This window comes from Ochotona curzoniae, unplaced genomic scaffold (assembly GCF_017591425.1).
Source record: "Ochotona curzoniae isolate NIBS_2020 unplaced genomic scaffold, NIBS_Ocur_1.0 scaffold_2476, whole genome shotgun sequence".
In the NCBI taxonomy this organism is placed as follows: domain Eukaryota; kingdom Metazoa; phylum Chordata; class Mammalia; order Lagomorpha; family Ochotonidae; genus Ochotona; species Ochotona curzoniae.
In genome coordinates, this window is record NW_024467095.1 from 8,226,757 (window position 1) to 8,252,790 (window position 26,034).

Below are 26,034 nucleotides of genomic sequence, written 5' to 3' on the forward strand. Positions count from 1 at the left end.
ACCAACTTTCTCATCCTATATATCAGTCAAAACCATTTTTATAAATAAACATTGTCACATTTCAAAAAGTTGTATGATAGAAAAATAAATTGAAAAATAATTATAATGAAAATAATTGGTATTTTCTTATAACATCTGCTTATGTTACAATAAAGTCCCCAGAGAGTAAACAAAAATCTCTTATCATGTTCCCTTTGCCCATGGCTTTTAGAGGAATCATTCCTTATATCCTCAAATGAATCACAGATCTGCCAGTTACCAAACATCACAGTTTCTGGTTATCTGGATAACCAATCTATCACTCATATACTTGAAAACACAACAGTTTAAGTAAGTAGACGTGTAGTCTACAAGTTTAGTAGATTGCTGTCTACAACATTAACTTACACACTGAACTACCCTATGGATGGCTTTCCTAGATTATCCTACGACAAGACACTATCTAAATACATTTGCTGTGGTATCTCTTTGTTCTCTGAACCAAGTGTTTCCGTAACTTAAATAAATGATGAGTGACTATATATTTATGTATGTGTATAATAAATAAATCTAATGTAAGTCCATGTATTTACATTTTGCAAAAAATAAATTATGCAAATGGCGTTTTTTCTATGTAAGAAAACATAACAATTCAATTAAAGGTTAGCACAAAAGTGCAATCTTTCTAAAAACGTGTTCTATGTGCCAAAATTGAAGATATACAAGCAACAATGCCTATTTTTAAAGAATCACTCCTTGATTTCTAATATGTTTTATGGGTATTTTCAAGACAAAAACACCTATTTAACGATACATTAAAAGTGTTATTTTCTGAAAATTCAATCAATAGGCAAGCAGGAGTGTGAGAAGCCCTCCTATTATTGAGAGATGTTTCAGCAAGCAGAAGCTGGCCTCCATTGTTCTCAAAATTAGCAGCAAGACCCAAGTATTAAACTACTTCCTACACTGCAATCTTTAAACCACCTGCTAAACACTTCTTAGAACTTGCTGCTATCTTTACTTAACATAGAAAGGAAAATAATTTTTTTATTGGCTGTTTGTTCAGTGTAAGTAATCACCTTTAAACTATCAGGTAACCCATCACAATACATTCAGTTGTTAAGAAATGCTTCACTTAACCAACATCAGCTTCTACACACATTAGGCAATTTATACTACAGAAAACCAAAGCTAAAAATAGCTGAGATTTGTAGACAATTACAAACCATACACCAAAAATATCCAAGTATTGGAAACTTCAAAACTGACTCCGAGGTTTACGCACTGACTGCAGCATTGCTGGATGTTGATATTTGGGGAGATAAAGAAATGCTTTCTTTCTTTTTCTGTTTCTAAAATTTATTTGAAAGGCAGAGAAAGAAGAGTGGGGAAGAGGGGGAGAAGACAAGGGAGAGAGATCCCACCTGCTCTGCTCTCCAAATGTCTGTAACAGCCACAGGTGGGCTGGACTAAAACCAGAAGCCTGGAATTTAATCTGAGTCTCCCACGGTAGCTTCAGTAGCCCAAATACTGGAGACATAATCTGTTGCCTCCCAAGGCACACAAGGGCAGAAAGCTGGAATGGGAAGCTGAGCCAGCAGGGATCCAAACGCAGGCACTCAAAACGAGATGCAATGTGTTCTAAGTAGTATCTTCAACGCTACACCAAAGGCCTGCCCCAGAACTATTCTTTAACATAGACCTTGGAGACAGTCATTCTCTCAGATCCATTTAACAGCCCAAATGTGATACACGCATTATAGTAAGGCAACAGTACATAGTAGAAGAAAAATAAAAGAAGCAGAAGGAAATCAAGAACTCTGGCATAACATGAAAACCTGCATCTGGAGTAGACTGTTGAAATGTGAAACTCGCAAAGCAGAAGCAAAAATTTAGGCAGTGAGATCATACCATATGGGTCTGGAAAATCAGCAGCCACTATTAAATAGTAGCCAAGTAGCTATTATTATAAACTGTCATCAGTTCTTGGGATACAGGTTACGTACATGTCAAGACTGGAGTTTTAGGGTGCTCTGCAAAAACTTGTTCATGTATCAGTGTGTTGGATTCTATGGCTTATTGGTTACTACAATAAAATGACAAATGCTATTGTAGCTGGCAAAGGTGAAAGTCAACAGGAAAAAACAGTCTGCAAACAACACAGCCATAGCCAACAACATACAAACAAATTAGCGTCACCTAGCTGCCTGCTGGACAAAGTAACACTAGCATTAGTTGCAACATTTGGATGTGGCTGTGTTTTGTCTCTCACTGGGGAGAGATGAAATATTTATGTTTGTGCTAGGGATAATTGGCTCTCATCAAAGAAGAAACACTGAAACTATGCATGTGGGACAGAAGGTGTCTATGTGTGCTCAACTCTCTCTCTCTCTCTCTGTCACACACACTCTCACACACACACACACACACACACACACACACACACACACACACACACACACACTGGTCAGACCAAGGGAGGCCTATACTAGCATAGCCACTTACTCTTGATCTAGCGACATTACCCTCCCTTCTGGTAACAATATAGATATGAATGAAAAGGTGGCCTCAATTTATGGATGATACAATCCCTTTGCAAGAGTCCAGTGTTTTTAGTTACATATGTTTTGTACACACTGCTTGACAACAGGGGGGCATTTGCTGAATTGCCTTGAATATATAGAGTGTCCCATAAGGACAAGATCTCATATTCTTAGGAGTCTGTCAACCTCATCAGACACACACTTGTACAGGCTGACAATGAGCCCTGTATGATGTTCAGCACCCAGTGGACACCCAGTGAAATTAACTGATGATGATGAATTATACTAGCTTTTAAGCTGTCACTTGATCCCAGCATAGAACAACCTTCCTGAATAAATCAGGCAACAGTTTGGTATTCAGTACCATTATAAACTTCATCCTTCACCTTCATGAGTCTAGGGAATTGCTGTAAAAGCATAATAGGAGCATGGTGGAACTGCAGCAAGGACTCAAGAAATTCTCTGTTATAACAAGTGAATTAAAGATGTAGTTACAGATATCATAGGACAAGTAGAGAAATACATCTAAAATACTAGTTAAGTAACCTCTGAAAACAGGGGAAGAAAAGGCAGTGCCAAATTACATACCAAAACGTTTTCCCCTGCATTTAATAAAAGCAATTCCAACTTCACACATAAGTGAAACTGTTATCTCCTTGGATGAGAATAGTGGGAATGAGGGGAAAAAATCCAGTTAGGGGACATGGGATTGTGCAGAGGAAGCTATAGGTAGCTAAGTGAACATTTAAAACGTAAATTTATTTCTCGAAATTCATAGAAGCTAAATCACAAAATCCAATTCCATTATTACAAATACCCCCCAGAATTTACGCAGGACTGGCAAACCCTCAAGTTCATCGGTGACCAAAAATGCTTCAACAAATTCACTTAAAATAGGTACCACAACAAGGAAACCTTTGGGTCTTTGTTCTATTAGCAATTCTCACTAACAATGATGCCCATTTTTCACAGAATTTAAATATTTCAAATTGCAGGAAAAGTTCTCAGAATTAATTCAAAGACTGTGAATATTCCAACCTCCGGAATATTCAGAAAAAAAAAGGGGGGGGGAGTTTCATCCTTGGAAAAAGTTGGTTCACAGACACAAATTTCAGATCACTTTTTGCAGGTGAACATTATTGTTTAAAGTTTTTAATATGTAAACCAGTAAAAGATACTACTATTTTCTAGTGATTTTTCTCTGGTCTTCTGAACCTGAGATTAAGATGATACTGATGGGGTAGAAGTCGGTCTAGTGGTTAACATGCATGTCCTGCATCATATGACTTTGGTTTGCTATTTCCTTCTGGCTCCTGACTCCAGCACTTTGCTAACGCACTCACTCCCTGAGAGGCAGTGTTGCTAGCTCAAGAGGTCCAGGCTCCTCTCACTGGGGAGACCAGGACTGAGTAGCCCATTCCAGGCTTTGGATCTCTGCATCTCTGCCCAGCCCTGGCCACCCATGCAGAGAGTAAACCAGTAAGTGGGAGATCTCTGACTCTACACACTTCTGAGATAACCAAGCGTTTTGGAGTTTTTATTGTTTTTAATTGCCTCCCATTACAAAGACTGTTTCAAATTTGGAGTGACTGATTTGAGAAATGTGAATTTTAGATTCTTACTTTCAACAAACAGTATCAAGACAATTTTAGTCTCTATGAAAATCGGATGTTACTCAAAATACAAGGTATCCGGAAATGGCTAACCACAGATGAACAGACTCCCCTCCTAGTTATGAGATTCTGATGCACTTCCACACAGTTCATTCCAGAATGATCTCCACTGTGTAAAAAAAAAAAAAAAGAGGACACTTGGTCCTCCTGTCTTGTTTAAGATTACTTTTTAAACACTTTCCTTGAACCACTCTAGTGACATCGACTCAAATCGCATTGATCAGCTCTAAGTCACCAAAGCCAGTTACTAGCAAAAGGAATCGGCTGGCCAGGATTGACTGAGACTAATACGGATTGCTCTTGCTGACTTTTCAGACATCAGAAAAAACTCTGAACTCGTAAGAAAGAAGGCGGATGGCCGGTGTGATGGCCTGATTGGCTAAACCTTTGCCCACAGTGCCAACATCCTATACAGGCTCCGGTTCATGTCCCAGCTGTTACACTCCCAACCCAGCTCCTTGTTGGGACCTAAGACAGCAAAGGAGAATGGTCCAAAGCCTTGGGTCCTGTACCCAAGTGGGAGACGCAGATGAAGCTCCTGGCTTCAGACTGGCTCAGCTCTGGCCACTGCAGTCACATAAGAAGTGTACCAGCGAGATGCAGGATCTTTCTCTTTATTTCTCTGTGTTAAAAATACAAACAAATAAATTTTTAAAACAGCCCTTCCAATTTAGAAAGTCTTAAAAAAGAAAACAAGGATAAACTGGGAGAGCAACAATGAATCATTATGGAAAGACAGCAAAGAATGAGAAATCGTTAACAGTTTACGTCTATATGTCAGGAAGAGGGTCCCAGATTACAACATCAGCTCGTCTCTTCATCTTCTACCAGCTGTCTCTTATTAAGCCAAACAAGCCAATACTGTGTGCCTTGCACATGAATCCCTCCCAAACGGCACCCGTGCTCTCCAACCCTACCTCTTCCCCCACATCATCCTTGCATCATCAACTGAAGATGCCATCATCTCTTATCCAGTTGATTTCAGCCTTCCAACCAAAGAAAAGCCTCCAGATCTTCCACATCACTAACACACACACACACACACACACACGAATACACAGATGTATATAATAGAAACAAAAGTTAAGTGTCTTTATATTAACATTCTAGATATAGTGTCTGATATTTACTTACCTAGAGGACAAAATTGTATCTTAATAGCTTTACCACTTTACTATATTGCCCCCGTGTCATAGCCCAACATTCTTCCATCTTAGAACCACTGAGGTTTGCTTCAATGCATCACACTGTTCATGCTTCCATGATCTACATTCACTTCTCTTCTTAAAATGCCCTTCACTACCTTTTATGCTTGCTTCAAATGCCAGGAGAAAGAGCTCCTTGGGGAGGCTGTGACACCAGTTTCTGACTTCTCTCCAGCTGCATACCCTTCATAAGCAATAAATGTGACATTCATTCACGTAGTCACTTGGCAAGCATCTATTAAGTGCCACACTCAAGTGTCAGGCAACGGCATTGTTAAATGACTGGTCACTTAGAAAAACAACACAGGGGCAAGTGTTTATCCAGAGGTGAGTGTTTGAACTGGGATGAATGTTTGGATGGCAGCTGAAATATTGCACGGGACATGCACATTCCATGTAGGAGTTCTGGGTTGAACCCAACTCTATTACCGACATCAGCTTCCTAATAATGTGTGCCCTGGGAAACAGCAGGCAACGGTGCAAGCACTTGGCTACAGCTCTCTGCAATGTAGATATAGTTTGAGTTCCCAATCCTCACCTTTGTTCCGCTCCATACCTGATTATGCCAAGGACCTGGAAAGTAAACCAGCCAATGGAAGATTCTCTCTCTCTCTCTGCCTTTCAAACAAAAATAACAAAAAGGTAGGGAGAGGGAAACAGTGCTTTATCTGCACTCCCAATTTTAGTTGTTTACATAAAATCTTAGTAAGTACACAGTTTTCCAAGGAGACAAGCAAACCTTCAGTAGAATTCTTTCTCTTGTACCACCCTGATGTAGTCTAATCTGTTCTTCATGCTCATGATAGTTTCTAGAACCTAAGGCAAGTAACCCCATTGCCAGGCCCCCATCCCCATTCCATACAAATTCTGCCATCCATAAAGCCAATTATTTTCATTAGAAGAATTAGAAAAACAAAAGAATTAGAAAAACAAAAATGTCATATTTATTCATCACTACAGACTTCATATTAATGTCATCAACAATGTTAATACTATGTTGCATACCAATAGCAGACAAAAACAAATAAATAATACCTAGAGCCAAATAAAAACTATTTTAACACTTGAAAGATAGACAGTGAGTACTAAGCAGCCATTACATAAAGATTTTTCTTCCCTCCATCATGCATTCCTTCATTAAAAATTTATTAAGCATCTATATGCCAGAGTATTATGACTAGCTACATCAACATGAACCAAAAATATCAACCATCTAAATAACACATAGAGTATACAGCACCTGGCATAAAACAAAATTACATACTGCGGTAGCAAAGACAACGAAAGAAACGATGTCGACGTAGACCATTAGAACAGGCATTTCAACCAAGACCTGCAGAGGGAGCAGCTTCCCAGAGAGGAAGAACAGAACGAGGCTTCCCTTGAAGACGTGCAGCAGAACAGCCCTCAGCACATTTGCTGGTCTGATGGGATGCCAGTGCAGCCAGGGAAAACACACTGCCCTGTCAACCACATCTTGGTTTCCTAATCCAACTTACGAAAAGGAACAAATATATGAGAGCAGTCCATGAATGCCCCTTCAAAAACTCTTCCTCAACACACACACTATATTACTATCATAAATTATTCATTTACAAGATCACTCTCAGGATAACTGACCAGAAGCTGGCCTAAATACTTGCTATGAATCATGACACTCCTGATAAAAGAGTAGTTAGGAAGTTACATAAAGGGGCCATCAACTGTATATAAATGTAAAACACAATCACAATTTGGAACATTGGGAAACATTTGTAGAAATCTTACACTTTAATTACTTTCCAAGAAACACATACATCCATTTCTCTGAAATGTACAAACCTATTTATATTGAAATTGAGTGAAAATTGTTCCGACGCTACAGAGAATAGCATGAATGATTTGATGTTCTTTAATAATGGAATGAACAGTTGTAAGAGAATCAGGCTGCTGTTCTTACAATTCTCCTCAGATGTTAGAAATGAGACTATTACTCTGATTTGTATTTATCTTCATATTTTATTCTAATTTCCTAAGTCAGGTTCCTTTATTCGATTAAAACACATAATTCTCTAGCAATAAATCTGAATCTTTTTTCCAATTCCACAGCTTATTTGAGCAACATATACTCTTTAGCAGTATCTCCTACACTCTAAAAAATAAAATCCTCCTTATCCAGGGATGTGCAAATCTCTTGCCAACAGAGAATCACAATATTGGAAGCATGGACAGTTAAATGCTGACCAACATCAAATTTTATCATAAATTCAGGCTCATAGGGGAGAATGAAATTGGCAATTCAACAGTGAAGTGAATAAGTCTATCAACCTGGGATCTTCAAATTCCTATTAATTTCCAGTAATTATTTTCTATTAATACAGACGTTCATATCCCATACTGTGATTTAGAAATTACAAGCAGTAACTATATATGCTCTTTAATAATCAAGGATTATTTTTTAAAATGACGGCCTCGTTTCTGCCTTGTGCTGAGTCTTCTGACAAACTACTTACTCCTTGCAGCCTCAATTTGACAAACTGACATGCACAGAGTATTGGATTCAATTTCAACATCCTGTTAATGCAGGCCACGGGAGGCCACAGATGATGACTCAAGTAATTGGGTTCCTGCTACCCAAATAGGAGACCTACATTCCATCCCTAGCTCTTGGCTTCATTTGGTCTAATCCAAGCCATTTTAGGTGTTTTAAGAGTGAACCAGCTTCATCTCTCAATTGCTGTCTCCCAATCATAAAAATAATATCATTTTCTTCATCTGACTAATTTATGTATCTGGCTTATAACCATCAATGCTGAAGAAGGAAAGAGGTTAGGACTGTGGGAGTGTCACATGAAAGGAAAGACAGTTGATTCCACTGGGCACTACGCACTCAGTACTGACACTCCTTGCTGGGCTCTGCTCTGCAGGGGTGAAGGGTGAAGGGCACGGCTGAGAATCTAAATATCAGGCATCCTCCTTCTCAGGTGCAATCTCCTCCCAGATTTCAAGAGATCTCGTGTATTCGACTCTTGATCCTCTGGGGAACACACTCCATTGTGCTATGTTAGCATACAGGTTCTGGATCCTCAGGGCTGCACAATCCGTTACTGATTGTCCCATCTTCTTATCTTACTACCATTAAAGTCAGATTTTCAAAAAGAATGACCCATATGGTTCAAACTGCTATGAAGAACAAAGTATAATGTATTCTTGAAGAACATACAAAAATCTAGGAAATTTGTCAAATAACTGACAGTTTTTAAATCTGACTGGTTGGTACGCTGGTACTTGTAATATTCTTTAAATGTTTTTCTGTTTCAAAAATCTAGTGGATTTCTGTAGATTTTTACAAATTTTTGTGAATTTTTTCAGGATCATATGGAACATTCTATGTTATCCCTATGGACTCTCCTCAATATCTTGGGTAATCAGGGAGAAATTTGACAATATCACGTTCCACCTTCCCCTCCGGGTTCTCTGCCCAGTAACTCTGGCAGCATGAAGTACACTAGAAAGAGGTTCTGCTCTCTGCAGGCACAGCTCCGATGGCTCCGAACACCTGCCCTTAATGTAGTCACTAGTTATTGTAAAGACCCAAGTGTCTCCATGCAGATGGTTACAGGACCCTTCACCAATCACATGGCAGAGATGAACTTTTCACCAATAATTCACTTTATTCTATTCTTCCATTTTTTAAAAAAATATTACTACTGTTGTTCATCTATTTAGAATGTGGGAGTCAAACTACTTTGCTTATCATACGTGTCCCTTCCCTTGCTTAAAGAAAAAGCAACATGTCATGTCTGTATTTTCCATTATTAGCACTCCCAGCTGTTCAGACTCTTCTCACAGAATCACTAACAATGTGTGAGATAAGTTCAACAGTTAGTTACCAGGGAACACTGCAGGGCATGGCAGCAGACCTGGCTCGCTGTAAATTCCTCAAGCGGCCTTGAAGGGGGCTTCGAAACATTAAAATTTTCAACGAAGGAAACGGCCTTGTGACATTTTCCAAGGAACTGAGTTGTAACATCGTGGACCAAAATATCATAGGGATATGCAAGAGATAGTGCTATGCATAACGTGTGGAGTACATATGTTTCTCATTGTGTTACAAGAGAGGATCTTAGTAATTAGATATCAAGTACTATTTAATGCCTGAATATCGCAGCACAAATGACTGACATACAAGCCAATGATCATTATTTATTTAACACTCATAGACATTGATATCAAAAGTTGTAAAGAAGTAATGTTTTCCTGCCATGTCTGTAAATATTTGCTATTTTTCTCTTTTTAGCAGTTACTCTCAAGAAGTATCTATTACAGGCCCGGCGCGATAGTGTAGTGGCTAAAGTCCTCACCTTGCACGCACCAGGATCCCATGTGGGCGCCGGTTCTAATCCCGGCGGCCCTGCTTCCCATCCAGCTCCCTGCTTGTGGCCTGGGAAAGCAGTTGAGGATGGCTCAAAGCCTTGGGACCCTGCACCTACGTGGGAGACCCGTAAGAGCTTCTGGCTCCTGGCTTTGGATTAGCGCAGCTCCAGCCATTGCAGCTGCTTGGGGAGTGAACCATCAGACAGAAGATCTTCCTCTCTGTCTCACCTCCTCTCTGTATATCTGCCTTTCCAATAAAAATAAATAAATCTTTTTTTAAAAAGAAGTAACTATTACGAAGAACGCATTTATAAATACTTCCACATTTATATTCATATGTAAAAGAAAAAAATGACACTATACCTTAAGAAGAATATTCTTAGGAAGAAAACCATTTGAATGTTTATTGCTATCTTTACAAATACACTGTTCTACAGCCACAACCTATTCATTTTCAATTCACTGTAATTTATTGTTTCTTACACTAAAATGGATGCCAAGATCTGTCTTCTGACAGACCAGGCTGTAATCAGACCTGCTTAGCTATGCCAGAGCTGCAGACTCTGCTTCTGGAAGCTTAGTTATTTCATTTTATTCCTTAAGCACAAGAAGAAGTGGTTAAGTTTTTGGTTGTTTGTTTTTAGCAAAAAGAAAAATAAAATGCAGACAAGAAACCCCTCCCCAAACTTGTGCATCTTGCATGTTAATTATACACTCAGCGTACCATAACCATTTTAAAAGTTTTTATTAGAATATTACAGACATCATCAGGAAAACAAATCAAACAGAAGACTTCTTCCCCACTAGGTATTCCAACAAACCCTTCATTTTCTTCAGACTTGTTTTGGGAACAAAGAACTGAATCTCAACTTGTGTTTATGAAAACAAGCAAATCCAAGAACGGGAAACTGAGGAGTGGTGAATCCTCATCTAGAATGAAGTCCATTTCTCAAGAGGAAGAGCTTGCAGAATATTTAAGATAACAATGACAACCTGCGTCTATCAGAGCATCGACTCAGAGAAGCTGTCCAAGTTTTCTTTGCATGTCTCCATAGAACTGGGGGCAGGGAACCTCTGTGGCTTACATCTGCGATACCAGTGCCGTTCCAAGCTCCGGTCCCTGTCCCCTCTTCCAGATAATGTAGCCTGGAGGAGGCAATGGTGATGACTCAAGGAATTAGGTTCCTGTCATCCAAGTAGAAGACTTGGGGTGTGTTCCCAACTCGTGGCCTTTGCCTGACCCAACTCTCATTCCTTGCAGATATTTCTGGGAGTGAAGCAGTAGATGGGAGTTTTCTCTACATCTCAAATAAATTCTTAAATCTTTTTCCAAAATCAGGAGTAAACAGCACTTATGTAGTCATATATTGCAGTGTTGTCAGTTTCTCGGCAAAATGTAAATTGCTAAATAAAACCCTTCTAGGTGAGATAAATTAGGAATTAAGTTACCTAAGAATAGTTTACTTTATAACATTCATTTCTAGTGGAAACTAGTTCCGTCCATAGAGGCAAATTTCTTCACTTTTATACAGTTCTGTTCCTCCCTCTCTTCTTCTGCATAGCTCACAATTCCAAGTCTTCTTACTGCAAGTGTTGAGTTTTCTGGAGCAGGTCTATAATTAAGTATTTTATAAAAGAGTAGGTTTTTTTTTTATAATAGAGGACCAAGCCCTATTTAATGCTTGCATACTATGGTACAAATAATCCCCACATAAGCCAAGAATTATTATTGGTCATAAACAGTGGTGCCAGACGTTGTATAGAAATAAGGTTTTCCTGACACATAAATATGTTTTGTTTTCCTTATTTGTTTTGTTTCCTTGTTTTTTGTTTTCCTATTCCCAAATTAGCATACTCTAAACTTCGATATAGTCAGAATGGTTTAAAACTGTCCCTAATAAATCCGCTCAGTCTTAGGCTATATTTCCATACCATTGAAAAAAATAGCTGATATTGCACAAAGTTTTGTAATGCGCTGTTCTCCAAAGTATATGCTTCATCAGCAATTTATTTTAACATCCACATCTCCCTCTCAAAGGGAATTGAAACTAATTATGTATTGTCCCAACTGCCTAGATACCACTGATATCATATGAATTCATATATTATTCAAAAAGCTGATTTTTTTTCTTATTACTATGACTCTTAGGTAAACTGTATCTCTATTATAAAAGACTTTGCTTTGTTCCAAGAACATACCCTAGCGATAATAGTTAAGGAGATATTCTTTCCAATATATCTATAAACACTTGATTAAAAGGCAGCTTATTCCAGAAATTTTTATCAGACTCTTACTTAGAACAGAGTATTAAAACAAGACAAAAGAAACAGACATTTTTAATTCTGCTGAAAAAAAAAATAGAAAGGAAAGTTTTAATCCTTAAAATTGTTACTCGTTTTACTCATAAAGTTTTATTTTGGCTTAATGCAACACAATCCTAAAATAACCGAATGATTGCTTTGACTACATATAAGATATTTCAATGTCAAAGTCATTTCACTTTGTCGGCCAGGTTAGATGTGTAAATTATAATTGTTCTCCAATGTCATAAACTTCAAGTGCTGCAGTGAGAAACTAGACATGAGAAACATTTGGAACCACGTTAACACCTCTCAAGGAAACAACCTCCCCAAAGGGACAAGAATTAGAGCAAGAAGACAAAACATGGCAGGCTGCCACAAACAGGAAGTCACACCTGATAGCCCTTGCAGATCAACAATAACTGAAGAGAAGGAGAGAAAGAGAGAGAGAGAGAGAGAGAGAATGGACACTAGATCTGGATGAAGCCAAGCGCCAGACACATCATACTGCTTTCCTAAGTGGATAGCAGTGACCCAAATTGTTAGGTCATCATCTGCCACCTTCTTAGAGTAGTAGGGAGCTGAATCAAAAGTGGAGCAGCTAGAACCAGAAATTCAAACCCTGTGCCACAGCGTTGGCCCCACGAGTTCTTTTTTTTTTTTTAAATGGATATGAAGAGTGCAGAGCCATTGCTTCACACAAAGCATTAGTTCCAAAGAATCCTCTTCCTCCCCCACTCTGCAGTCTCAGCTTCAGTCATCAAAACTTCTTCTTACTATAGAAGGGAAATAAGCATCTTTATATCAAACATCTTTATATCAAAATGATTCACTACCTCATTGCTGGAATGAGACCGAGTTCTGAAGGCAATGAGTAATTAATTCTGCCAACTAGAAAATCTTTCCTCCATAGATGTCAATTAAATGGTTAGCCCAGAAACTATCTCAAATTTATCACAACAAAGAGCTAACTCTGAACAAGTATGGTATGATCTGAGTTTTTCCAATTTTTTTTTCTGGCTCTGCAGAGGTGATACAGTCTCATAATCAATAATGGTAAGACATAGCAACAATTTCCAACTAGGAAAGTGGACGAGTAAGAAATCTTCCATCTACTGGTTTGCTCCCTAGAAGGACCACAATAACTAGGGTTGGGCAAATCAAAGACAGGAGCCAGGGTTCATTTGAGTCTTTCGACATGGGTGCAGGGGCCCAAGAACTTGGGTCATCTTCTGCTGTTTTCTCAGGCCACCAGCAGCAAACTGGATCAGAAGTGGAGCACCTGGAACCCAAACTGGCCTCTAGATAGTTGCCAAGATGGCAGAGAATAGTTTAAGCTGCTGCATCACAGACTTGGCCTCAGCTATTTTATCTTTAGGTAATATCATTTATCCTGGGTGATAAAAATCACTACTAGAGCACATCAGATCATCAATATGAAAGACTCCATCAGCTGTAACCAATGTTGTAATAATGTTGTTCATCTTACAAATAAAAAATATTTCCAATTTGCACGGACTTTAGGCTGAGAAAAATCAGCTCCTTAAGAGAAGCATGGCTAGTCAATCCATATTTTATGACGAATTACTACAGTTTAACTAATTCAAAGCTGTCAGTCTCCTACAGAGAAGCTAAATGTAGTCAAAAGGTAAAGACATTCACATTCTACAATTAACACAGAATTTTTGGGAGCGAACACTACATGGCACTGGTCCAAGGACTGAGACAGTTAGAAAGTTGAAATGGGATGCCATCCCTGAGCCTAAGGGACCTTCAGTCCAGTAATGTAGACAAAGATCATGAACAGCACGTATATCACACATTCAAAATTCATGAGCCCTTAGGGAAAGATGGAGAAAAAAATTCTATGTCCAGATTGATGGGGGATGGGGAAAGACAATCACATAATCACATAGCCTTGCTTGTGAACCGGAAACATGGGAGAAGAAAAGTACTAGGCATGTGGGGAGGGGACAGGGGCAAGCAACACATTCTGAAATGGCAAAAGTTCATGAAAAGAAGTAATGGGAAGAGAGAATTTTGTTTTCTCCATGGAATCAATCGTCCAAGATAATTTACTGCAAGTTGATTGAGGCCCTGAAATGATGCCAAATGTTGATGATGCAAGGCAGAGTCAGGAGACATCAATTATAAACGGTGGCAATGACTGTAAAAGAAAAGGGTGCTGTGTGAAAGAAGGTGACATTGAACCCCAAATGATGACCTGCAGAAAGGAACCCAAAGGCATCCAATGGAAGAAAAGAAGCCAGGTTAACTAAAGGAGAAAGGGGGCTGCAGGAGATGACTACAGAAGAAGTCAAATAGGGAAGGTCCTCAGAGTTAGAGAAGAATCCAAAATCTCCAAGACATTCTACATCAATCAAACACTGGAAAGTGGTGATTCAGAGAGTCACATAAAACACTAGTTAAGGGTCACATACATAAGACAGAATGTAGAGAAAGATAACATGACTGATCAGACCCCTGGTATCCTCAATGACTTACTAAGGTTCCTACATGGTTTTCAGAGTCACCCAATGTTAACATCCCACCTTCATCCCTTCACATCAACAGCTGTACAGGTGCCAGATGAGCAACTAGTCTCCAACTTCAGTTATATTGAAACAATATGACCATGTGATCTGAAAGGTCTTTTGCACTTTTTAGTGCAAAAGAGTGGACTTGTTGGTAAAAATCAATATTATTCAAATCTGGTAAAAAAAAAAACAGGTATGTGTGTATTTTACTTTACTGGGGTTCAGTCTTGGATTTACAAATGAATCCTTTTATCTAAAAAGTAAATAGCAATTATGTAGGCTTAAATAAAACACACCAGCATTTAGTTAGGCATCTTTAAACTATAGGTCTAGATTAAAAAGCTTTTTTTTATTTTTTGGCTGAAATATTGAAATTCTAAGTATGCAAAAATACGGGTTGATCTTACATTTTCAATAATGAATATGTAGATACAGCATTACTTAGCAAGACTTTTAAAAATCTACTGGATACAGAGAAAAGTGCAATAATCAAAACCTAACTCAAGGGAAATAGTAGGAAAACGATAATTACTCATAATCATGCCATTAGTTGGGTGTGCAGTTGCTGCTGCAGCTGCCTGCATTATCACTCACCCTTGTGATTACAACAGCACCTTTGAAATGCTGAAGGAATGTTGTGAAGGTAACCTGTAAAGACAGGTCTCCACAGAAATGATATGTTAACATCTTTTTCATAAAGACAAGGAATGACGGGCAATACCCAAAGATGAGATGCATGGTTTTATTATGATTACACTGGCATGAATCAATTATTCATGACAATTTGAGATGGTGGGAACCTGTCTTTTTGTCCAAATTTCCAATCCAAGTTCTCACACAAGTTCTCAGGAACCATGGAAAATGCATTTAATTAAATAATGCTCCAAAGCAGAACGAATTTCTCCACCCACTCTCTACTATGTTTCACTTAATGTAATTTCACCCTTTAATACCAGCATCTCAGTGTTTTAAAAAGAGATTTCCCTTGCGTTTTGTATAGCTTGCTGCAGAACTCAGAGACCAGGAGAAGATCCAGCTTGTCAAAGATAAGCAAGAGTAGAGATTCCCCACCATTTCCCAAAGGCTCAACTCAAGCAAACATGGGAAGGTTACCCCTGTGTAAGGTGAAGCACAAAGGGTGCTCATCCAAGCAGTGGAGGCAGGCTTACACCAACACAGACCCCCTGCCATGCTGATGACACCCCTCATCCTCTACTCTGAGCCATGCACTATACTAGGCACAAGTCTCACCTTCTTAAGGCTGTAGCTGGAACCACTGTTAAAGAACCTCTGCCTTCCAGTCTTTGGCAACGACAGAAGCTGCACTTTCACGTTTCTAATCAACTGACTTTCCCAGTAAAACTCCTTCCTTTATGAACTGTTGAGACTTACTGAGAAAAAAAAAAATCTATACAACAAGTACACAGTGACATTTTACACTTGACAGACGGGATCCCCCACTCCTTCCATACCTCCAGCCTGGCACCGTTTTGGCATGTATGAAATTTGTACATCATAAACAGCCCTTTACTTACAAGGGCTTCAGATTTCTGCTGTTGCTAGCCTGAAACCCACAGCTGTCCCTCTCCCAAAGTAGACAGCCAGCCTTTCCTGAAGATCTGCCTAAGATCTCAAGCATCTCCTCCAGTGGGTCAGGATCTAGTGTGGCTTCGAGAAACCAGGCCCCTGCCTTGTTATGCGCAATTTCTCTTGCAAAATATTATTGCATTCATGTAATAAGATAATTTCCTTTATGGAGAAAAAAAGCAATGTTATACTATAATGCCTTATGTACTATCTAAGTTATTCTGCTTTGCCCATATGTCCCAATTCAAGTTTATTCAGCCTCCTAAAGGGAACTTCCATAAAGAGAGCAGAATAATTCTTGAATTAACAAAACACACACATAATTTGATATGTATCTTTCCTTCATGAACGTAGCTATATAATAACCCACAAGTACTGACATAGATTACTTAATCCCGAGTTTATATGACTATAGAATCAGATGTAAGAGAGTTTTATAAAAACAAAGGCCAGTTGCTCCAAATCAACTACAATAACTCTCACTGATTTAACGGCTCTCAACCTAGGGAACATCAGTTATTCCATTCAGCCACAACAGGAGACTGCGTAAAGGGCAAAGCAGCCAAGAACCAGGGAGATCAACTGGTCACTTCTAAACCACAGGTTCAATATAGGAGACTGGGAGGTTGGGACTCAAGAAGTAATAAATAAATCCCCTGGATTCCTCTTTCATGGATATTGAAACAAACATCGCTGTACCCACCTTCCACCTGCCAAATTTGGAAATGCATCTGAACTCCCCAAAGCTCGTCCATAGCTTTGGATTTGAGAGAAATTCTTCACACCCATCCTCATGACCAAACCTTACACTTGACTTCACCTGAAATTGTTCCACCTCAGAAATCTGGCACTCCTGGTTTTCATTCTCTCCTACTCCATTTTTTCTTTCCATATTTCCCATTCCTTTATGATATCCATCTCCATTTTGCTTTGTTTCTTAAACAATAGAGTCCTAGGATACTTAGCCCTAATACATTTTTCTTATTTGTAAGTCTCTTCTGTCCTTACTTCCTTCCCCACCCATTGCCGATCACTTCAGACCTGTTTTGACAATGTTCTAAAAACCTTGGCATTGTGGTTCTTTCCCCACAACTATGATTTGCCCAAACCAAGAAACTGGGAGAGTGTGTTTGGCAGAAAAATTACAGATATCACTTGAGACACACCCCCACCCCTAATCCATACTAAAATGCTGAATTTCAACTCCACTTCCCATTCCAGTTGCCTGCACCCTTAGAAACAGCAGGAGCTGAATCCCTGACACCCAGGTGGAAATCTCAACTGACATCTGATTTCAACCTGTCTCTCCTCTGACTGTGGCAGGTATCTGGAGAGTGAATCAGTGAATAGGTGATTCATTCTCTCTCTTTCCCTTTCAAATAAATAAATTAGGGCCTAGTCTCTAGGCTCATTTGGCTAATCCTTCCTTGCAAGCACTGGCATCTCACAGCAGGGTGGTTCGTGTCCTGGCTGTTCCACTCGCCATCCATCTCCTGGCTTGTGGCCTGGGAAAGCAGTGGAGGATGGCCCAAAGCCTTGGGACCCTATACCTATGAGGGAGACCCAGAGGAGACTCGGCTTCTGGCTTCAGACTGGCTAAGCTCGGCTGTTGTGGTCATTTAGGGAGTGAACCAGAGGATGAAAGATCTTTCCATCTCTCCTCACATAAATCTGCCTTTGCAATAAAATTAAATAAATCTTGAAATAAATGAATTACATAAAAATATTTTTTTCAAAACCTTCAGCCTAATTTCTAGTGCCTTCCACTCTCCTAACACACATGTCCCATTATTGCACTCAAGAGCAGTTGAATTCATCTAAAGTCTTACCATCCATTGCAACAACCTTTCTTTCTCATTGCTTTCCGTCCTCCCCATTCTCATTTACTTTATTTTACCAAAGTAACTTTCCTTAAATATAGCCAAATTGAAAGACAAACCGGACTGAGTCACCACCACCTTCAACACTTTCCACCCTAAATTAAACAGATTATTTCTCTATCTCTCTTCCCATCCCCCAGCCAACATTTATAGTCAGAACACAAGTTTCTCCAATTTCATGCAACATGTTCATGGCTTCTCTGATCGCTAAACCTGTGAATGCACTATGGGTGTAGACTACTCACACCTCACTCTTTTCTTGTCTCGCTGACTAACTCCTTTGGCTAACTTTGTCTTGGATGTAACCTCCCAAGAGGCAACCTGAACTGTAAGCACATTCAAGCTGAAGCTCATGGCATACATTATCATTTTGGGATAACTTGCCTCTCCCACAGATTATAAACTTGGAATGCAAACAGCCACACCTGTATTATTCGTCACAGTGTCCCCCACATAAGCCAGTGTTAGTAAACTGTGAAAACGCTCAATCTTAATGAAAGCTTTAAAAAACTGATCTTCGCTTTCAAACATAAGCAAAGATTTTGAAAAACCTGGACACCAAAATAAGCTTGCATTTAATTCCATCTTCCATGAACTTTGTGAAGCTTTGAATCCCAACCTCAAAAGTTCTACATAATGACATTCTCTACAGAAAATAATTGGTAAGTTCATAGAGTGTTCAGATCCAGGAAGTCTGAGGTCTGAGAACTAAAATTATCTAGACCACAGTATTTGTGGTCTTGATCCTAAAGGCTTATTTATTTCTTCAGGGGTTAGCAGTTTCAGAATGATCCCGAGCTAGTTCCCAGGCCACTGCTCCTCCCTGAGGCTCAAAGAACTAAATCCCCAGGGGGGAAGAAATACATCTTCTTCCCCACTGAGCCTTCGCCCACCACTTGCACTTCAGTACCAACACTCAAATGACAGAAAGGAGTTTAGGACTATTAGGAAAAGGTCAGAACCCCTGGTTAAAAAGAAGCAGGATTCAGATTAAAAAGTAAGCAAGTCATACAATAATATGAATAATCATGAGATCACAAATGCCATATATTGCATTCACAGTACACAAAACCCTTTAAAGATATCCTTACACAATATTTACACAAATAACATTGATCATCACTTCAGCGGGCATTATGGAAAGAATCTAGAGAAAGACAAACACTTTGTTTTAAGGGAAAGACAATCAGGTACCAATGGCAGCTTCTATTTCGTTAAGTTGTAAAGCAGTTTTGTCTCTTTTATACATCCTACAAATTAGTTTATAAATAACTTGTCATTTTGCAACCCATTAAAACGCATAGGCGAACTGAAGTTTACAAATATGGACGAGCAGAGGTAAATATTAGAGGAAATTCATTAGGAGTAACAGTCTTTGAAGAGTAATGGGCTTCACTTTGTGTGTATGTACATATAATGCATGAGTGAATAGCATTTATGTGTGCAATTGAATCACACACATCTGTAACAAAGGCTGAAAATACATGACTCAGAAAAAGAAAGAAAAGGTAAGAGGGAAAGATGGGGAAAAAACGCTGGAAAGGAAAAGTAGGAAACCAAAATACCCTCAACACTATTTCTGAGAAATAAGTAAATGAGTTATTGAGGGCCCAAAAAGGGCCAAAATAAGGTTTATTCCCATGTGCATCCATAGAAAACAGATATTACTCTGAACACTGAATGAGAGCCTCACTGACAGTTTTTCAGAGTACCCTGATCATGAGAAGAGGTCAGCAGTAAGCCATGGTGGCTGCCATGCCCTTTGAGTCATCTACATAGACATGGGCTTGATTTGCATGAGCCAGGCATGACTTGGCAAAAATATATTATATTGGCACTTCCAACTTAAAATGAGAAAATGGTCTGAACCCTTTTTGTAATCAATTTCTACTGACTTCCTACCTTTGACCCTAATCAAGACAATAGAAACGCAACAGAGTTCCTTCCAGATTCTTGGGCAGAAATCTGCACCCTAAGGAAAAGTATACCACAGAATCTGATCTGCCAGCCACGAGTATGAGAAATATAGCACCATCAAAAAATGACAAGATCATCCGCACAAATCTGAAACCAAACCCTCAGTCTGATTTGGGGATAAACTGATGAATAATAATCAAAGCATCCAAACCGTAGCCACACTGACACACAGGCATCTTGAAAAGGAAGAGAAAACAACACTGAATAGTAGGAAGAACAACTTTCTCCCCGAATGTGCTTCTACCAGTATGTGTTGGGCCAAGCAGAAGCAACTCCTGAAGGAATTTATTGCATCAGACAACAGGAGAGCTTATCACAAGCCAGGAACAACTGGTAACCTTGGAATACCAAACAGCAGACTGAGTCTCTGTACTATCTTTCCCTTCCTGCCTCCCTCTGGCCACAAACAACAAAAGAAAGATTCACTAGCCTCAATGCTATCTTTGCCAAGATCCAGCAGACACTACCACCAGAATTATTCCAAATGCCAAGTCTGCACAGAGGATCAACACCCGCCATGATGACATGTCTTGGCCAAAAGCATGCATGAGCTAAGGAGCTGCCATCTTCCCTTATCCCCCACAATGAATACGTCTAAAGGCCCAGCACTGTGTACTCTAGGCAGATGTCTCCCTTCCAGGGTACTTCTCCATCTGGCAGGGGTCCTGGGAAGTGGTCCCTCAGACTCTCTCTCTCTTTTTTTCCCAGGAGCCACTTTTCTCATTGGAATAAAGACCTTCTGTGTGACTTGCTGAGTCTGGCTTTTTTGGGTTTGTGGCAATAAAAGCAAACAGCATGAATATGAAGTGTTATGAGAAAAAAAAATCTTACATCACCTAAGGAATATAACACAAAAGTTTTACGCACCAGCCTTAACCGTGTGACACTTATCCACAGGGCTTGTCTATGGTTTGATTCCTATAAGTGCATCACAAAGAAACCAAGTAATACTTGATGAAGTGTACATTCAAAGAAAAGAGCCAAGAAGAAATTTAAATCCGAGTCTCCCAATACTCTTTTTCCATCAGAGCAGGAAATGTTCTAACTATATAATAGCATTACCTGAGTATCTACTTCTCTATTTCAGTGTTTTATATAAAGGTGACATTCCCTAAAGTGATGAAATGATATTCATTACAGTGTGATTAGCAGTAAATGGGCAAAGCCTAGGAAATCAACAATAGGACCCCTCATAACAAAGCTGTTGCTATAGAGAATAAATCCAGAGGATGCCAGGAGGAAGTTTTCAAGGAGTAGGGTGAGTGAAAATGCGAGACACAGCAGTTGTGTGAGAGTGGGCAAGTGTGAATTAGAAACCAGTTTGCAATCCACTGCCAATTAAGTGCTTACTGTTAGGAGAGCCAGAAACTCTTCAAAATGAATAAATGGGTTAAACAGAATGGGGATTACCACTTAAGTAGAGCATTCTAACTTTGCTTCACATCATGGGAATTCCACAGAATCACACAGGAGAGAATGAGCTGAGCAAAATGGTTTAATTTAATGGGAAATTTATTTCAAAAGAGAAGCTCAGGAAAATTTCGGGAGTTAAGTAATGACGCTCAGAATTGGGAGACCTGTATGTAAAAGCAGTGTCCTAGGATAAAGGCAAGTAATAAAAATTTTCAGAAAGACCTAGAAAAAATCTGAAGTAGAGACAGACCTCGGGCAATTTACCAAGAGGAACAAAGAAAAACCTGAGCTCTTTACAGGAAATAATAAAAGTAGCAGAAATAGAAATAAATTAAAGGACCACATTGAACAGAAGTGGGTATAAGAACACACACACTCCATCCCACCTTAGAAATTCCACCAAAGACTGAGATCAAAATGCTATTTCTGTTCCTTTTCTTGTCTAATTAATACATGAAATGTTGCCTATTACTCTTATCAGTTTATGCATATTATGGAATAAGCAGAAAAATTAATATTAATTGACGATGGCACTTCCTTGCAACATTTATTAATTCAAGGAAAGAGTAATTATTAAAGCAAGGCATGGCTTCAAATTATATACTGGGCCCCATATGCTAATCCGGGGTGCTGGGGAGACACTCTTACTCTGTGTTCTCATAGAAAAAAAAATGTTTTTTATAAATCTCAAACCTCAATTCTTATTCCAGAAATTAAATTATATGCCAAAATATTTTCTCAGAATATGAAAGGCTTTTACATTGTTAAAAGGACATTAAAAATCATAAAATAAAAAAAACATCCAATTATAAAATTTCTTTTCAAAACCTCCACTGGGCTTCCAATTCTCTCCTAATTTGATTTAGACTTTTTTTAAAAAACAAACTTAAGTGAGCAGGATCATCTTCTTAAATTTAAATTTCCTAACAATACACATCCCCTGACATGATTGCGTGTGGCCTATTTATTCAAAAATGTTTGAATCCATATGGATTTCTTCTCTTTTATTGATTACTTCCAGAAAAAAAAAAGGGGGGGGGGTTTCAGTACTAAGTCAGCAACTCAAAAGCAAACAGTTTTAAATCCAAACCCTGAAAGACCCCAGCACTCCAGGTCTCCCACTTGCAATGTATGCTACAAGAGCCAGGAAGGACAGAAAACGCACAGACGTCTGCGTGGAGCATGAGACAAGCATCAGCCACAAGTGGGTGGTCCAGGGAGTTCAGGGTTAAAGCTTGCAGAATAATTTGGAAATTATTCTCAGCTTGGATATGGTTTACAAAGTCTGAGAATACACCCTTTAATTAGAATGCAATTTCCAAAGCAGCCACACCCTTGACTTTTCCAGAGCTTATTCTCAGCGAAGAAAAAGCAAAAACAGCCTCATCACACTGTTCACAGTCCCCCTTAAATTAGGTTCTAAACGTCCCACCAACAGTGTAGCAGCAGTGGGGACAGCAGAACCACGAGCTGGCTGCCAGCCCCTGAACAAGAACTCTCAAACAGAGAAACAACAAGAAGTCCCATCAGACAGAATCAGTCTCCTTCATGTCTTGCTGATGAGTTGACCCATGGAAGCTTGGAAAAGGAGTGGGCTGTGCATTTGAACATGCTCCCACCGCCCAGCTGGCCTCACTTTGCTACTGATCCCTCTGCCCAACCAATCTTGCTGGAAAGTGCAAGGCTAGTACCCGTTCCTGCCAGCCTGCGGTGTACTTCTTTCAGGGTGCTCAGGACTCCTGGCTCACCACACATCAATTCTGGGTCAGAGACTCCTTCCCAGGCCCTACTGTCATGACAATAGATTTAGTATCTCCCTCCCTTGCTCCCCCCACCAAAAAAAAATCCATGCAAGATGTAGAAGCAAGAGCACAACACACAGCTCCTTATCTTCAAGTTTCAGAAATGACCAACTGCTCCTTGAAGAAGACCAAACATAGAAAGCCTGGCAGTTAAAGCCTTCTGTCTGGAAGTGGGAATAGTAGAAGCTACCACAAGCCCAGACTTTCAAACATTGCCCAGAACGGAATCAAATTGAAAGATATTTAATGCTCCCCTTCTGCAAGTCCAGATAGAACATTTTTCCCCTGTAGATCCAACAAAGTAGCCTTTGTTTAAATAAAAAGCTTTTGAAATCTGTAATCAGAATTCAGAGTCAGATGTCACCCACAAGTATTTGAAAACACTTCCCAGATTATGTTTATGGCAGCACTGGCATTACTGTCACTGGCCATTATCTTTTGCAGATCCATTCATCATCAGTTTTCCCAGCAACCCTTTCTAAAGGAGCTATAAATCTCCCTCTTTCTGCACTCTTTCAGTGTCTATTAGTAGGAAGCTAACCAGTTGTTCCCAAATGCTCCAGTGTCCCATGGCACAAGTTGCATCATTATCTCAATAAGAAAATTATTTCCTGTCATTTGCAATATTTCTGATCAGTGTCCACGTCCCCAATACAGAGAATAAAGAGAATAACTCATTTTCAGTCCATTCTCTTTAAGGGGATGAATGCTGTGACCAAAGGAGCTTCATCCAGCACCACCGGCACTTTTCACACATTAACATGACTTCCCACGTCCCTTCAGCAACAGTTGTTTTTTTTCTGGGTTTTGTTCTAAGAGATTTCATTCACATTTTCCCAGCATGGGCCTTGAGACAGGAGATTAGGGAAATAATTCAATTAAATGAAACACACACGTTTAAAATTTTGTTATCCTGAAAAAGAGAGAGAAGCATCATACTTCCCAACAGCTGTTGTTACGATTTGCTCTCAGCCCTCTGCAAGCACTGACTGGCTGGCTCCAGGCACTGGGAAATCACAGAGAAAATACCCCAGTATCTCACAAAAGGACCCAAGAACAGAGCTCATGTGAACATAAACACAAGCAATATATATTTTGGAATAAATGTTTACTTAATCCATGTTTACTTGATTCTATGGAAACAGCTATATCAGTCTTGCTCTACACTAATTTCTTAGTCCCATTTTCTTCTTCCCTGCTCTTTTCTTCAAAACTAATGTGGCACTAAAACACACTCAACTTCAGGGTTTTTGAAAAACTGAACATTTTCTTCAGTTGTTTTTTATTGTTTATATATTTCCAGGTAACTTGGGCTTTGTGTTGTTGCTACTCTTCTGCTTGTTATTCAGTTAGGGCCAGGTATTGAGAACAGTAAAATAAAAGGGGGAGATCCAAGTTCCAGAACAATGCCTAATTGATGAATTAAAAATAAGGATGAAAACAACACATAAATATTCAGAAATGAGTCCTCCTCCTCTGTCACTATGGAAAACTGAAAATGAGAGATGGGAATTTGGTTACGCGGATGAGAATTTCAAAAGATCTATGTCCATGGTCTTCGAGGGGTGGCATAACACTCGTCTTCAGACTCCCCCTGTTTACATGTAAATTACTATGTGAAAATTCACCTTGAATCCTCCGGGACAATTCAGTGGCCAACCACAAGCCTGAGGAAGACAAGAGCAGGCCCTCCCAGCGAATCAGCATTCTCAAAATTATCCAAAAGATATCAGGATTTCAGGGTATTCCCACAGTCCAACCAAAACATCCCAAACCTTTTACATATGTTCTAGAGAGAAATTTTAGGAAAAGGGAGAGCAACCTAACCAAATAATGATAGAATATTAATTGCAATAAATAAGGACCAGGATTTTTTGGCTAGACAAACAAGAACCGTGATATCGTTATCAAAGTGTTGCCTGGGGTGGGGAGTGTTTAACTTAGTTCAGATGCCTACATCCCATTCAGAACACCTGGGATAAAAGCCTGGCTCTACTTCGTGAGCCGGAACAAGAGCAATGATGGCATACACAATAGCGTTTCTCATACATGCATGGGAGACCTTTATGGAATTTCCAGCTGCAGTATTCCAGTCCAACTCCAGCTATGGCAGGAATGTGGAAAACCAGTGAATGGGAGTTTTATCTCTCTATATTTATCACTGTCCCTCTGTCTCTCAAATAAATAAATGAAAAAAAAAAAAAAAAACTCTTGCAACCAAATGGTTCCAACTCAAGACCACTATGCTCAGTGAAATAAGTCAATCCCAAAAGGACAAATATATGTTCTAACATAAGGCAACCTTCATGCAAAGTATAATATCAATAGCTCTTTCTATCCTGTTTTTGCTATATAAAGCAAGGTTCCTGTTTTTCTTATGAATTTCCTCACTGACTCATAGGTCATATAATAGCATTGTTAGCTTCAGGAAGGCCTTTAATTTTCTTTTTCATTTCTTCAGTGACACAGTGGTCATTCAGTAGTGTGTTATTTATTGTTCTAAATTTTCTATTTTTCTCTCTGTTTTTGTTTTTTAATGACGTTTCATTTGCCATGGATGAATAGTAACTGTGTAGTAGAGATTAGCCCATACACAGGTGAAGACACAATGCAGTGCACATCTTTCCTTCCGAATCAAAGACAGGTTCCCAATGAAACTGTTGAATGCATCTTGATAATAGGGTGTAGACTCTCCGCCATTATCCACACCTACAATGTCAGGATATACTTAAACAGCGAAATGACGGACTTAAGACTGATTCTAAAGGACTATATTTTGGC

The 26,034-nt window shown here is 39.2% G+C and overlaps 1 protein-coding gene across 1 annotated transcript in view; it reads right to left on the reverse strand.

Moving 5' to 3' along the window:
- MDFIC (MyoD family inhibitor domain containing) overlaps positions 1–26,034 on the reverse strand; it is an 83,535-nt gene that overhangs the window by 36,155 nt on the left and 21,346 nt on the right.